Source organism: Lissotriton helveticus, chromosome 6 (assembly GCF_964261635.1).
Source record: "Lissotriton helveticus chromosome 6, aLisHel1.1, whole genome shotgun sequence".
In the NCBI taxonomy this organism is placed as follows: domain Eukaryota; kingdom Metazoa; phylum Chordata; class Amphibia; order Caudata; family Salamandridae; genus Lissotriton; species Lissotriton helveticus.
Genome location: NC_136067.1, coordinates 291,733,463 through 291,749,751, shown reverse-complemented (window position 1 = coordinate 291,749,751; position 16,289 = coordinate 291,733,463). Strand labels below are relative to the sequence as shown.

General features: G+C 48.4%; 1 pseudogene; it reads right to left on the bottom strand.

The window, feature by feature from the left end:
* Positions 1–208: 208 nt before the first annotated feature.
* LOC144762266 (b(0,+)-type amino acid transporter 1 pseudogene) lies at positions 209–8,507 on the bottom strand (annotated as a pseudogene).
* Positions 8,508–16,289: the final 7,782 nt, after the last annotated feature.

Here is a 16,289-nt window from a genome sequence, read left to right as displayed (position 1 = left end):
GCATGTATTTTTCAGAGTTGTAACATGATTAAATTGATTTGAGCAGGTTAGATGTATAACATCCCTGAGATGAAATGTATTAAAATTAATTTGGACAGATTAATTGTATTCCATACCTGTGGATAAAAAGCATCCTATGGAACTATTTCTTTGTTCCTATGGTTGTGGAATGTGGTGCATTACAAATCAAGGATAACATAACTCTTACTTATGGTCGCTTGAGTTCTCCTGTCACAGTGTTGATGTTGTTCCATCCACCTCAGGACCAAAGACCCTGATAAAACGCTATCCCAATCTGTTCATATCCTGTAGCAGTACCCTGGAATTCATTCTGGAAGAGCTAATTATTTGTATTGGCTAACATCACCAGACCGCCAAGGTGATGATGAGTAGGGCTATAACTTCTACAGATGTGAATATATTCATCACTGACGTGGACAGCTTCACAGCCAAACAGTTGATAACTAGTATAAAAAGATTTAATGCTATAGCTGTACATTGCAACTTCAGGTACTGGACACCCTGGGTAAAATACGTTTACAACGCAGTGGGCAAAACTTAACGATATGGCTGCCATAGTTTAAGGCCTTCACAGGAATACAGTGAGGCAGATGTAAAGGAAGGCAGGGAATTGACCAATAGTCCTCAAAAGATATGTGTAGTTTTCTCCGGATTCTTGAAATGTGTTTACAAGTTCCTCATAGCACAAGGCGTCGAGCATAGTCATCAGCCACCCGGGGGCGCTAGGGGGCGCACACGCAGAATGGGTGCCATTTGGTGAGGCTCCGGCTGCCTGGTTAAAGTATCCTTCATAAATCCTCTTTAATCAATTGCCGCTGGAATGTAAGGAGACGTCCCTGTACCTGAAACTACTGTCGAGCCTCGGCGACGTACTAAGGCGACTCAAGCACCTCTACGCCTTGTTCTTCTGCCTCGGAAATATTGCCGGACCCAGCGCTGGAGCGACAGGGGGAGCGGTGAGCGGAGCCCTGACCCAGGAAAGACCACGGCTCACCACGTGCGGAATATGTCTATGGCGATTGGTGCCGTATCTGGATTCTGCGACCTGATGGGGGCCTGAGCTGGCAGGAACGAGCCACACCATACAATTCCCGCGTGGGACAGGGGGGCAGTGCCGCGGTGACCCCGGAATGCTGGCTGATCCCGATTCCACCTCCTTGGCACCTCCTTGGCATCACGAATGGGAAAGCAGGGAACTACAGGTGGGAAAATGGCGGCGCCCCGGGGACTAAAAGGCCTCGCACCGGCCTAGACCTGCATTGTTCTCGCACCGCTCCCCTGACCATGCTGTACACCTGCTGATGTGGGAACTGGGCCCCTAAATTACTGCAGGTTGCCTGGAGGAAAGGTGACCCTGCTGATGTTTTATTTTAGCTCCATTGGTGTGCTTACAAGCCCCCCTCCCGATGCGGGGCTGTGCTGCCTCGGAACTTTGAGTGACTATCCCCATGCCTGGCGAACTGGCGCCTATGTATGATGCCGACTGGCTTGTGTCCTGCATCGGGAGAACAATGGTGGTGATGGCCGTGTGACACGAGTGCTGCGGTTGCATCGGTGGCCACAGATTCCTGCGGGCTTGCGTGTGGGCCGCTGCCCTGTCGTGTGCTCCTGCGTGCTGCTGGCTGCTTGCTTGGCCCTTACAGAGTAGAGAACTCTATCTAATATAGGTGCCTGATAGCTAGGGCTGCTGCGCATTGCCTTCGTCTCTGGACTTGCAGGGGACCCCCCCCAACTCTGTGCTGGAACGATATTCTGAGCTGCTGCTGGCTTGGAAACAAGACAATCGCCAACTGAAATTGTCCTTTGAAGCACCCAAGAGGGGGACCAAGCCTGCCCCAATGGCGACTAACTCGCATACCGCGGAGGTGGCAGGTGGTGGAGTGCCGCACCCGGACCTGGACATGCGCCAGTTATTGCAGGAAATGCAGCAGGGTTTTGCCACTGTAGTCAACAAGGTGGACCGTATGTCCTCCAGGATGGATGCCATCGTGCACAAGGTAGACCAGCACGAGAAACGATTGGCGGAGGCAGAACGCCGCATATCTGATGCTTATGACACTACCGCCAGGCACACAACGCAATTAACAAGGATGGATAGTTTGCTGAGGGTAATCGCGAAGAAGAATGAAGATTTAGAAGCCCGCAGTCAACGGAATAACATTCGCGTGATTAATATTCCAGAATCGACCAACACGGGCTGCATGGAGGACTATGTTAAAAAGCTACTACTATCCGCCAATCAGTGCTGAGGCCTTTTCCGCGCACCTTATTGTGGAGAGGGCCCACAGGTCTTTGGGACCCAAGCCTAAACCGGGACACCCTCCATCACGACCGCGATGTGGCCCTACGTGCAGCACGCGCAAAACAAGGTCTGGTGTATGATGGAGTGCATTTTTCAATTTATCCGGACTTTACGCCATTGGTGCAAGAAGAACGTCGCAAATTTCTTGATGTCAAGAAGAAACTGAGGACAGCACAGATCGATTACGCTTTGCTCCACCCTGCAAGGCTCCATGTGACTCATCAGGGCAAACAAAATATTTTCACGAATCGGCAACAAGTGGAGGATTATTTGCGACATCTGAAGCGCACACAATGAGGAGCAGATGAGCAGGTACTGGAGCACCGTGAAGACCTGCAGGGTGACGATGAAGATGCCTGAGCGTACATGGACATGGTTGGAACACTTGCTGGTAGCCGGCATACATTACTGTTTTACGAGTAGGCGAACAGACCGAGGACATTTCGCATTCGCCTTACATGGGACGCTTTCACTACTACTAGTGGTAATGTAAACCAGGCCCCACCACCCTTCTCCTGTTTGTGCCCGATGGCCGTACCGTTCCCAGGGCCTGGAGTAGGACGGTGGTTGTGTAGCTATCTAATGCTGACCCCCTATAGGTATTCCCCTCTGTTGCAATGTGTCATCACGTTGATGGTGATTTTTGAGTTGGGAGGGTGGGGGAGGGGGAGGGGGAGGGAAACAGATTCTGGCAAGTTGGGGCTGCTTCATTGGGAGGGGGGGTGGGAGGTAGCAGGGTTGTTGAGACATGGATGCTGTTTCACTGTCACACTATGGGGCGGATCAGAGGGGAGGCTATGCAGCTGTTTCTTGTTGCCCCTCTACGTGTATTTCTTATTGTTGAATCTATGCAGTGAGATGCTTGTATTTGCACTGTGGGGGGAGGTGGGTGGTGGGTGGGTAGGGGTTTTTGATACAGTGGAAGTGCTTACATGGGGGGGAGTTGGAATGGGAGAATATATGCACTGTGTTATTGTTGTTATGTTCTGCGTGTGACATGTGAGATGACAGACTTGTTTGCTGGCCATACAGGGCTGAAGGTTTTTGTGTTGGTACACTCGGAGGTTGCACTATGGAGAGAGGTTTATATCGTTGCATTGCTGATGACGCACACATAGGGGCGATTTTGGATTATAATTACTCTGACAAGGGTAGATGTCTGCCCGCTGTGGGATACGGATGTATGGCAGTACGGCCTGCGGTATAGCGGGGCCGTTCAGATTATATTGACATCTCTATGGCAGTAAACGCTTTGAATGTCATTACCTGGAACGTTAGAGGGTTGGGGGACCGGTAAAAGCGATACCAAGTATTGTCATATTTAGATAGACATAACGTACATGTCGCCTTCTTACAGGAGACACACTTTAAGACAGGGTCATCTCTTACCTTTGCAACTCGTTGGGCTGAATGCCGGATTTTCTCCTCCTATTTGTCTTATGCCCGAGGGACTATGATAATTGTAAAAAAGGGCACACCCTTCGTCTTGGCAGGTGAAAAAGGTGTTGCACAGGGGCGGTACTGTATGGCATGGGGCCGTTTGGGCACTTGTCAACCACGCTGGTGACCTGCTACGGTCCCAATGTGGATGATCCTCAATTTTTTGTTGAGCTCTGGGCTGCTATAGCTGGTGCCAACCATGACCACATCATATGGGGCGTGGACTTCAATACCTCACATCACCCGAACAGTGACAGGTCACATCCAGCTCCCCACCATTATACCAAGGCGCGAGCTGCATTACATAACATACTAGATGAACGCGGACTGATAGACGCTTGGAGACACCATCACCCGACCACACGTGAGGGCACACACTTCACCGCGCACGCTGCATCATGGGCACGTTTAGATTATATATTTATGTCCCCTGCTCTATGTCCTATGATAGCTGCTGTGAGACATCTGCCCCGCACTTACTCTGATCATGCCCCGGTACACCTCACGTTGGGCGCTGAGGCTCTTGCTCCACCACGCCCCAGCTGGCGCATGCAACCCACCATGCTCCTTGACGCTGTATTTCAGGAAGAGTTGAGGGAAGAGGCTCTGTTTTTTTTTAGTGCAATAAGGGTAGTGTAGCAAGTGTCGAAACAATATGGGAGGCCTTTAAGGTCACCCTGCAAGGAATCTGCATAGCTAAAGGCTCTGGAGTGTTAAAGAGTATTCAGGCTACACTAAGAGATCTGGAAGTGCAGCTTTAATCCCTTGAGATCTCCCTAGCAGTCATCCCGGATGGAGTGGTCCAATCAGCCATACGTGAAAAATTGACGGCCTATGTGGAAGCAGCTGATAGGGAGGCTAAATTTAGGGGGCGCTACTGGACGGCTTGTTGCTATGGTGAAGCTGAAAGGCCTGGAAAAGCGTTGGCCGACACGACTAAACTGACGAAAAGAACGAATACTGTTTTAGAATTGGAAGGGCTGGATGGTGTGGTGTACAGGGATACTGCCTCTATATTGAATGCATTTGTGTCACATTAAACTACAGTCTATACCACGACTCGAGCAGGCAGACTGGACATAGACAGCTATCTGGACGATGTTTCACTGGCCTGGCTAAGTGACGCACAGCAAAAGTTCCTTAGCGCCCCATTTGAAATAGACCAGATAACTGAAGCTATTATGCACATGGAGTCAGGCAAAGCTACTGGTCTAGATGGGATTCCCATCGAATTCTATAAAACTTACATTGATTTTATGGCCCCAGTGCTTAGAGAGGTTTACGAGGATGCTTTGGAGGTTGGCCACTTACCTCCGTCCATGAGGGTGGCCCTAATTACATCTCTTTTGAAACCTGGGAAACCACCACAAAGCTGTGACTCCTACAGGCCATTGTCACTTCTGAATTGTGATGTAAAGATCCTAGCGAAACTTATTGCTACTCGGCTCAATCTTCTCATGCCTCATCTAATCTTGCCTGACCAGTCAGGATGTGTCCCGGGTAGAGCCACCTCACATAATTTGCGTACTCTCTTCACGGTCCTGAATAATATCTCCGAAGAACTACCCATAGCTGCTATTTTTTCGGATGCTACAACAGCATTCGACTCGCTAGAGTGGGATTATGTTTTTGCCATTTTGAAACGTATGGTATTCCCCCCTATCTTTGTATCCTGGATTGGGCTACTCTACGACTCACCCACGGCCAAAATACTCATAAATGGGATAGTGTCACAGGAAATACCCATCACATGAGGCACACGCCAGGGCTGCCCGCTCTCGCCTCTACTATTTGCTTTAGCGGTTGAGCCCTTCGCAGCTAAACTCCGGCAACATCTTAAGGAACTGGGCTTACAGTGTAACCTGAGGCAGATTCTAGTATCCCTTTATGCGGATGACATGACACTTTATATTCGCGACCCTCGACATAATCTTAATACTGTACTCAGAGAATTTGTACGTTTTAGTGTACTCTCCGGTATTCAAATCAATTGGAGCAAATCCTGTTTGTTTCCCCTCACGACTGCTACCACTCCTTTTCCTATGGACTATCCCATTCCTTGGTGTGGGGATGATTTTAAATACTTAGGGATCCATGTGACCAAAGACAGGGATGAATTGATGCGCCTTAACTATGGAACTACCATGGTTCGTATATCTGAGGCCATTACACGATGGGTCACTCTGCACTGTCCATGGCAGGTAGAGCCTCCTTAATTAAGATGGTGATACTGCCGCAGTTGCTCTATTTATTTTTGAATATCCCTTTCTATCCTGGAAGATATTTTTTTCAGCAGTTACGTTCGGAAATGTCTCGGTTGGTTTGAGGGGGTAAAACGGCGAGACTACAGTGGGATATACTCATACGACCGTACCTACAGGGAGGTTTCAGACTCCCTGACTTTGAGTTGTATTATTACAGCGCTCAGGCACAGTACGCTTTTTATTGGATGTACCCACCTCGATATATGCCTCAGATAGCAGCGGAGCATTGGCTTGCCCACCCAGTATCGCTTGACGTGGCACTTCACGAACTCACTCCTGGTAGAGATAAGACCTCGACGACAGTAACGAGCACGGTATCTGCCTGGACTCAGATAGGCAACAGATTGAATGTGCCTTTGCTGTATTCCCTCCTTTTGCCACTGACACCTGTTGGGGTGTGATTAGGATACTCAATAAAATACGTGGGTATCTCTCCCTTCAGGCTCGTAAGCAGGTTGCGGTTGCCTTGGTAGGATCGAGATTTGATTATTGTAATTCCCTTTACACGGAAATCAATAAAAGCCTCTTGCACCGACTGCAGGTTGTGCAGAATGCTGCAGCTCGGTTCGTTTTAGCCCTTCCTAAAACTTGTTCTGCTACGGCAGCTAGGAAGGAACTTCACTGGCTACCTGTGCAGCACAGAATCTCTTTCAAAATTCTGTGTTTAGCGTACAGAGCGGTGACAGAAGGCTCTTCTAGTGCCATGGGCTCTCTTCTTACGCGCTATGTCCCTACAAGAGGCCTTCGCTCTGCGGGACTCTGTCAATTGGTTGTTCCACGATTTAAACTAGCCAGATGGGGAGCCAGAGCGTTCTCTGTGGTGGCCCCTCAGCTCTGGAACTCTACCCCTCTGGATATAAAAACCCTCCCCACAATTGAGCTATTTAAAAACGCTCTTAAAACTTTTTTCTTTAAGAAGGCCTATCTATAAGAGCTTTGCTGTTGAGTGTACTGCAGGGAGATTAGCTGATACATTTTACTTAGGCGCCTTGACGCCCGTCGGGCTAAGTTCTGCGCACAACAAGATCCGTTTCATTCATTCATTCATTCACATATCACCCTGATATGCCCCTCCTGCAGGAAACGGTGTTCCATAAGTTGGCGGAACGCACACAAGTCAAAACGTGGGGAGATCTGTATCATGAAGGCACTTTCCGCGAGATCGACCATTTGTTTCAAAACATACCCCGTACACCTCTCGACACCTTTCTTTATCTTAGATTGCGCCAGTGTCTTAAGTCTCTTACGCCGGACGAACCCCCCATGCTCGCACCATTGCATCGTGTACTCCAGGGTGCAACACCCAAGAAGTTGGTCTCAACCATTTACAGAACGACACAGGCCCTGAGGGAATTACCTAGTCCTGCAGCTAGATCTTAGGGAATTTTGCACACAACAGACCGAATGCATCTCTTCGAGTAGTAGGTTCAGGATTATTCATTATATGTTCCTACATAGATTGTACTACACCCCAGCGCGCCTCCATAGGTACCGGCTCAGTGATTCAGATGAGTGTGCTAGATGTCATGGCCCTAGAGCTGATTTTTTGCATTTAGCATGGAGTTGCAGTGCAGTGAATGCATATTGGTCGCAAATTTTTGCAGCGCTCTCTATAATGATTCACACCGACCTAGAACCTTCTCCATTGCTTGCTTTATTGGGGTATGTTGCGCATGTTCAGGCAACTTATTGTAAATTTGTGGCACTAGCGCTCCTTATGGCCAAAAGAAGAGTAGCCTGTAGATGAGGCAGAGGGAGGGCACCAAAATTCAAGGAATGGATGCAAGACCTTACATAATGCCAGGAGCAAATACTGACATATGCTGAACATCTGGGCCCTGCTGAGATGCTACCTACATGCGCAAGCGCCCCCTGCCGCTGAGGACTAAAAGTGTTACCAGGCTCCCCCCACCCCAGCGTTTCTGACTAAAGCCAGGTCCCAGTTGCCAGATGGGTAACGCCCTACAATGGCCTAGACACTGGACTAGCTAAGTGCGAGGACCCTTTCATGAGGACTTGTGGCTACCTTTAGGAGTGATCTTACGCACGTCATATGCACTTATTATTAACCAATGTACTGTTTGGTATCCTATATGTATGTATCAATCTCCTGATGGGAGCTATTTCTATACGTCATTGGCTTTTGGCATGCTGTGCCTATGGAGCTGCCAACTGCCTACAGCTCTCCCGTCAGGGGCCTGCGGTGTTGCAGATATTGTACCTTACTGTATTCACATGTGTATTTGAGTATCCACAGTAGAATTGATGTGTATGCTTCTGTTTCCACCTCGCATGTCAGACAACTAATTGAACTCTTGAATGTTCCATCTCTGTATGAACATTGTTTAAAACTTTGAAAATAAAAGTAAAAAAAAAAATAGTCATCAGCCGCCCGTAGCCCAGATTGTGACACTACTGCATATGTTTACCATGTAGACCAGCATCGGCTGCGGAGTCATAAAGATGCCTGAACCAATCATTGATCCTCAACCAATGACCCATCACTAAACATGACAATGCTGTGCTTCATCTCGTTTGCCATTGCCAGCTAGGGCGGGAAGGCTCTGGTTTTTACGCTCCTCCACCTTCTGCCTCCTCATGGCTACTGTGCATTGATGACTGGAATCTTAACTTTACCACTCCTATATGCACTTTGTGAATACCGAAAGTCGCAAAGTTAGAATTTTGTCTCAGATTACTTTTGTGAATCGGGCCCTAAAAGAGCCGGGATCCTCCTTTTTTTTTTTTACACATTTCAACTACGTGACAGTCATGAGGGTAGCAGGGAAGCGAAAGACCAATGGGGTGACTGGTGGGAAGCCCAGGAACTTTCAACCCCTTTGTTTTCCCCTCGCCAGGAAGAAACGTGGCCAGCCTCAAATACGGAGCTCACTACTTGTGAGGACGGTCCCTTTAACTGAGAAGATGACGCTCCCTCCTCTGATGTCATGAGTTAACATCCAATAAGGAGCCCCAGAATATGGAACACGGTGTGCGTCGACACCGGAGGAAGTCTGGAGAGTGCGGAAGGAGAAGGACCTTGGAACAGTACAGCAGAAGTGAACCCGAGACGACCGGAGAAGGCATCCTGCCCGGAGGGAGAAGACCCACCACGAGACTGGGAGCTGAAGCCAGGAGGCCAACGGGAACACGTATCGCCGAGCCATGCCCCCGGAGGAGCGTGGCTGACCCAGATATGGGCCAGATTCTCAGGCTGGGTCGGGAGGCGGGAGAAACCGGAGGGTTAAGATATTTTGCCGACTACCACCTCCCCGTGTACATTTTGTAAATATCCCTCCCTCACATTCACTCCTGTCACACCCGCGTCCTCGATGCCTGTTCACTGGTGCACCAGACTGATTCCTCACACCCCTTCCCCGTGAGTGCTGAGACGACCGGAACAAAATACTGATCTAGATTTGTTTGTGTTTTTTTGGGGTATACGGACTTTCCCTGCCTTGATCAGACGTGCAGGACAGGACGAAACCAGCCGGAAGAAGAGGAGGATTCCTTGTGACATTCTTGTTTATTTCTTGTTTGTTTTCCTTCATCCCTAATCTACCCACAAGTACTAAAAGGGATAAAACTGACTTCTCATAAAAGACGAGACTATTTAAGAATAAAACCCACTCTACCCGACGTAGTATACTTCGTTTTCCGCCAGACTCCACTACACTGGTGGAGAATGCGGGCATAGGTACCCCCATCTGTGATACCAAGATGGACGCGCTAATTCAACACATTATTAAGGGGCAGGAAAAGCTTGAATGGGCAGTCGAGCATCAGATGGCCTCCACCAAAGGGGACAGAGACGACACAATGGCTGTGAAATTGGAAGGCCTTCAGAAGGCAGTAACAGAAATTCCTGCCAGCCCCTAACGCGAAGTCAGAGGCCCCAGTCCTCCCACCCCGGCTGGTGTCTCCCTGCAGAAATATATACACAGGGAAGATCCTGATGCCTTCCTCACCAACTTCGAAAGGGTAGCCAGGGCATGCATTTGGCCTCTAGAAAAGTGGCAATTTTTCCTGGCTCCTCTCTTGACGGGAGAGGCGCAGGCGGCATACCAGGTGGCCAATGCCAATGGAGATACGCCGTACAATGAATAAAACTGGTTATCTTAGACCACCTAGGCCTGGACTCTGAGGCTTACCGGGTTCGATTCCAGAAGGAGAGAGGAGCACCTGGCGAAAATCCCAAAACATTGTTCTTGCGACTCAAGATGGCGGCCGATAAATGGTTAACCCCTGGTACTAGCTCCAAAGAGGAGATAATGGAAAATATTTATCTAGAGCAGTACCTAGACGCGCTGCCGTACAACACCCAGAAGTGGCTACGACAGCACACTCACTTGACCGCCCAACAGGCCATAGAAATGGCGACCACTTTTTCGCATGCCCAGACAAAATTGGGTGGATGGGAAACAGAGAAACTACGACCCCAAATCAATCGGGGGACAAGAAACCCAAACACATGGACATACCAAAACCCCGCCAACCAAAATATGAGCTACCAAATGTAAAAAGCCCACAGTGCTTCGAATGTGGGGAGTGGGGCCATATCGCCCGTGCCTGTCCTAGGAAAAGACCGATGGAGGAACCAATGGAGGTGGGGTATATCCCCAAATCTGTTTTTTACACCGCTGAGATGGGGTCAGCGTTCCATGTAAGTGTGCAGGTGAACGGTAAGACAATACGAGCCCTCCTAGATTCGGGCTGCAAACAATCAGAAGTACAGAGCCCGTGGGTTAACCGTGAGCAACTAGTGTCTGAGGCCCAGGTACACATTAGATGTGTGCATAGGGATGTGAAACCTTATCCCACAGCAGTCATTCCCCTTATTCACACCGCCGGTATGAGGAGTTACATAAAAGTAGGAGCCCTAGATAACCTCCCAGAAGATCCTATTATCGGGACAGACAACCCTGACTTTCTTGACCTGTTCCGTGTGCTATTGAATGGTATGGGAGAAAAGGTTTATCAACAGGATAACAACCAACCCCATGGGTCCCCCGCCCTGATTACCTCAGAGCCATGGCTTCTCGATGTAGTTTTAAATTTGCCCAAGCAAACAATGCCTTCCTCTACAATGCGTGGAAACAGGCCTGTAGCACTCAGGACAACCCCACCCCCACCTACCCCAGATTCATTATTAAGGATTCATTATTGTACCGACAGGCCACCCGTTCTGAAGCCCAGCAACTCCTAGTACCCATGTCATTCAGGGAACAAGTCATGTTTTTCTCACATTCACACCTCACAGCTGGACACACAGGGACAGAGAAAACCACTCAGAATGTGTTGAGGCATTTTTATTGGCCGGGGGTCTACAAAGACATGAAGATACACTGTCAGACATGTACGATCTGTCAAAAGAAGAACACCCATAGGCCCCCAGTCGTCCCATTACAGCCCATGCCAGTAATAGGAGTCGGTATGGACCTGATAGGTCCTTTACACCGTTCCAAGAAGGGGAATGCATATGCGCTCGTGATCGTGGACTATGCCACTTGGTTTCCCGAAGCCTATCCATTAAGTGCACCTACTACTCGCAACATAGCGGAGAGATTCCTGGAGCTGTTCTCCCGAGTAGGCTTCCCTAAAGAGGTCCTAACTGTCACAACGTACCCTGGGTTGTCTGTATGAATGAATAAAGTGAGAGAATGTTGGTAACACTACATCACCCAGAATGCTTAGGGGTGATGTCCTATCTCTCTTTTCCTTTTCTGACTTATACTCCTCCTTGATCAGCAGTCCGGTGCTTGTCACCTGACCCTAGGAGTAAGCTGTGCTTGTTTTCAGCTCGTGAAGCGCCTTGGATATCGAAGGATTACCTTCGTTTTTTGGTTCCTGTTGATTCGCCCTTTGGAACTGTTTGAGCTGGTAAGCCTGGTGTTCTTTATTCGCCATGCCTCGATCGCGCACTGAACGCGCTGGGATCTGTGGCAGGCGCTGCCAGTAAGTGAAAAAAGAACCGACGATTACGCATTTATTTACCCGCCTCACGGTAAGGCGCCTTTGTTTTATTTAGTAGCGCGTTTCTTTACGCGCGAATCCCAGAAGAAGAGCGGATGCTCTAATGGCTATTGGATGTGAACAACAAACATTTTTTATATAAACTGTACTTTAGGGGAATTTATCTCTTGGTTCTGAACTTGCCAAAGACACTGGATTTTTGTTATTTTGCCTGAAACGAAGTTTGGATGATTTCTTGTTCCTAAGGAGTAAGACTGTGGAAATTCCCTTTTTGATGGTCATTGAATCCTTTTGTGAAGTAACAGAAGATTCCTGCAACGTTATTTGAACTGCTTGCTTGCATATAACTAAAGGAGTATATTGTCCAAGTTGCAAAAGGATCTAATGGAATTGCACTCATAGTATCTTGAGTGTCTTGCTACCTCCAGGATCTTTTTTCTTTACTTTTATGCTTTATTTTTGATGTTTTTGAATGAGTTATTGGGGAGTCTTGCGGCTATATAAACTGTAAGTTATATCCACTCACATAGTGCATGGATCTACTCGTAGGTCTGGAATGTATGATTGATACCTTGTCTCTCCCTCTGCAGGGTCTACCACCAGAGATCAGAGAGTTTATACTTCGCACAGATATCCGAAGTTATCTGCTACTTTATTTTGAACAGCTGCACTTTATTATTTCCTTTGTCCCTTTTTTCCCCTTCCCTGGCGGTGTTACACTCTGTGGTGTTTGTTCACTACACCCGGGGTGTGCCATTGCATGGGATAGGGAGATTTAGCTTCAGACATCGCTCCTGCTGTACCTGGCTACAGGTTAGTGCATCTGTACGAGTCACGACAGAGTGACAAGCCCAAGGTTACCTGCAGCCTGAGCGATGGACACCAACACTGTTTTAACGTCAGTGCTGGAAACTATGACTGCCTTAAGGATGAAGGTGGATACCTTTAGGGGGGAGAATTTAGATATGCGGAATGAGTTAGGCACACTTCCTAGGGAGGTAGCTGGTCTCTCTCGAGTTAGTCCGAGAAGTACACGAGGTACTCCTTATATAAAGAGTTGGACTCTTCCTCCTCCCCAGTCCCAAGATGCCACACAGGTACATACAGGGGGGTCTGGGTTATCCACCATTCAAGTAATTCAACCCTTGCAGCTCCCACTGGCTCCTCCAAAAAGATATTTTGGAGACCCAAAGAAATTTGGCACATTTCTGGGGCAATGCAACCTGCACTTTATGTGCAAAACTGCGGTCTTCCCGGATGATCAAGCCAAGACGGCGTTTGTTATGTCTTATCTGGGGGGCAATGCTGCCAGTTGGTCCTTTCCATTAATGGAAAGGAATGACCCAGTGTTGCGTAATTTTAACGACTTTTGCGAGGAGATGCGTAAGCTCTTTGATAGGAAGGCACATCAATTGACCTTAGATAGAGAGCTCATAACGCTGAAACAGGGTGCGCAGGATCTTATAACATATATCACCTCATTTAATAGGTTGGTCGTAGAAACCGAGTGCCAGTGGAAAAAAGAACATCACTATTATATCAGGGCCTGAGAGGTGAACTGAAGGATGTGTTAGCACAGGTCGTGAACATGCCGTCGACTTGTGATGAGTTGATAGGCTTGACGGTTCAACTAGATCATCGCCTTCAGGAGAGGAAGGGAGATAAACAGAGGTCTGATTCCAGGTTCCTGTTTACTAGAACGAAACCCATTGCTGAAGAACGTCCTTCGTCTGTGGAAGGAGTGGAACCCATGCAGGTGGGTGGAATCAGAGGTCCCCTCAACTCCAAAGAGAGACAGAGAAGACGGACCCTAAAGCTCTGTATGTATTGTGGAAAGTCAGGTCATTTTATCAAGGAGTGTAAGTCTAGAACAAGAACTTCATACAAAGACTCTCAAGGAGGCAAAAAGGCTTCTGCTGTGGAAAATCAGTCTGAGACGTCGGAAAACTAAGGAGCGCAAATAAGCAGGAGACCCCTTGTTTGCAGCTAGAGGATTTCGAGGTCTTCCCTACCCTGGCCAACACCGTACAGACTTCTGTTGCTCATATGAACGTATGTGTAGTATTGGAGATGCAGGGTTCTGGATCCATTCAAGTACATGCCCTTTTGGATTCCGGGGCTACTGGAAACTTCATGGATCAAAGGTACGCATACGAGTTGGGTATCCAGTGTATCAAAAAATTGAAGCCTGAACCTGTTAAGGCAGTGGACGGAACTGCTTTGACCTCTGGACCAGTATGTTATCACACTCAGATGTTGTCTATGCAGGTTGGGTCCACCCATTTCGAGACAATACAGTTCGATCTAATTGATGCCCCTCATTTTAAGTTCATTTTGGGGATGCCTTGGCTCACTTTACGTGATCCATTGGTGAAGTGTTTACAACAAGGGGTGGTGAGGGACAGAGTCTCTGAATTAAGCAGAATACTCTCACCCAGTCAAGAGATCAGGGCTAGATCCAACACCGTTTTTTAGCTCACTGCACCATCCCAGTTTCAGAACCTGGCTGTATGCAAATTAGTCTGTTCCTGTCCCAGTGCATGATGGGAACAGGGCAAACCAAACTACAAAAGCCAATTCTTACACTGGGAAGGAAACAAGCTTCCGGGGACCGGTTTCTGGCATTACAGCCGTCTTCGGCCCGGCTTGCTTGAATCCTGATGGTGCAATGAGCAAGGGACTCATGTCTGAGTATACCCTTCCACGCTTAGGGTGGACAAAAATATTTACAACAAGGGGTGGTGAGGGACAGAGTCTCTGAATTAAGCAGAATACTCTCACCCAGTCAAGAGATCAGGGCTAGATCCAACACCGTTTTTTAGCTCACTGCACCATCCCAGTTTCAGAACCTGGCTGTATGCAAATTAGTCTGTTCCTGTCCCAGTGCATGATGGGAACAGGGCAAACCAAACTACAAAAGCCAATTCTTACACTGGGAAGGAAACAAGCTTCCGGGGACCGGTTTCTGGCATTACAGCCGTCTTCGGCCCGGCTTGCTTGAATCCTGATGGTGCAATGAGCAAGGGACTCATGTCTGAGTATACCCTTCCACGCTTAGGGTGGACAAAAATATTTACAACAAGGGGTGGTGAGGGACAGAGTCTCTGAATTAAGCAGAATACTCTCACCCAGTCAAGAGATCAGGGCTAGATCCAACACCGTTTTTTAGCTCACTGCACCATCCCAGTTTCAGAACCTGGCTGTATGCAAATTAGTCTGTTCCTGTCCCAGTGCATGATGGGAACAGGGCAAACCAAACTACAAAAGCCAATTCTTACACTGGGAAGGAAACAAGCTTCCGGGGACCGGTTTCTGGCATTACAGCCGTCTTCGGCCCGGCTTGCTTGAATCCTGATGGTGCAATGAGCAAGGGACTCATGTCTGAGTATACCCTTCCACGCTTAGGGTGGACAAAAATATTTACAACAAGGGGTGGTGAGGGACAGAGTCTCTGAATTAAGCAGAATACTCTCACCCAGTCAAGAGATCAGGGCTAGATCCAACACCGTTTTTTAGCTCACTGCACCATCCCAGTTTCAGAACCTGGCTGTATACAAATTAGTCTGTTCCTGTCCCAGTGCATGATGGGAACAGGGCAAACCAAACTACAAAAGCCAATTCTTACACTGGGAAGGAAACAAGCTTCCGGGGACCGGTTTCTGGCATTACAGCCGTCTTCGGCCCGGCTTGCTTGAATCCTGATGGTGCAATGAGCAAGGGACTCATGTCTGAGTATACCCTTCCACGCTTAGGGTGGACAAAAATATTTACAACAAGGGGTGGTGAGGGACAGAGTCTCTGAATTAAGCAGAATACTCTCACCCAGTCAAGAGATCAGGGCTAGATCCAACACCGTTTTTTAGCTCACTGCACCATCCCAGTTTCAGAACCTGGCTGTATGCAAATTAGTCTGTTCCTGTCCCAGTGCATGATGGGAACAGGGCAAACCAAACTACAAAAGCCAATTCTTACACTGGGAAGGAAACAAGCTTCCGGGGACCGGTTTCTGGCATTACAGCCGTCTTCGGCCCGGCTTGCTTGAATCCTGATGGTGCAATGAGCAAGGGACTCATGTCTGAGTATACCCTTCCACGCTTAGGGTGGACATCACCACCCCCTTTTGAATCGTTTTGGCCACCACAAGTGTGGAAGGGTATGCTCAGATGTGAGTCCCTTGCTCACTGCACCATCAGGATTCAAGCAAGCCGGGCCGAAGACGGCTGTAATGCCAGAAACCGGTCCCTGGAAGCTTGTTTCCTTTCCAGTAAAGAATTGGCTTGGTAGTTTGG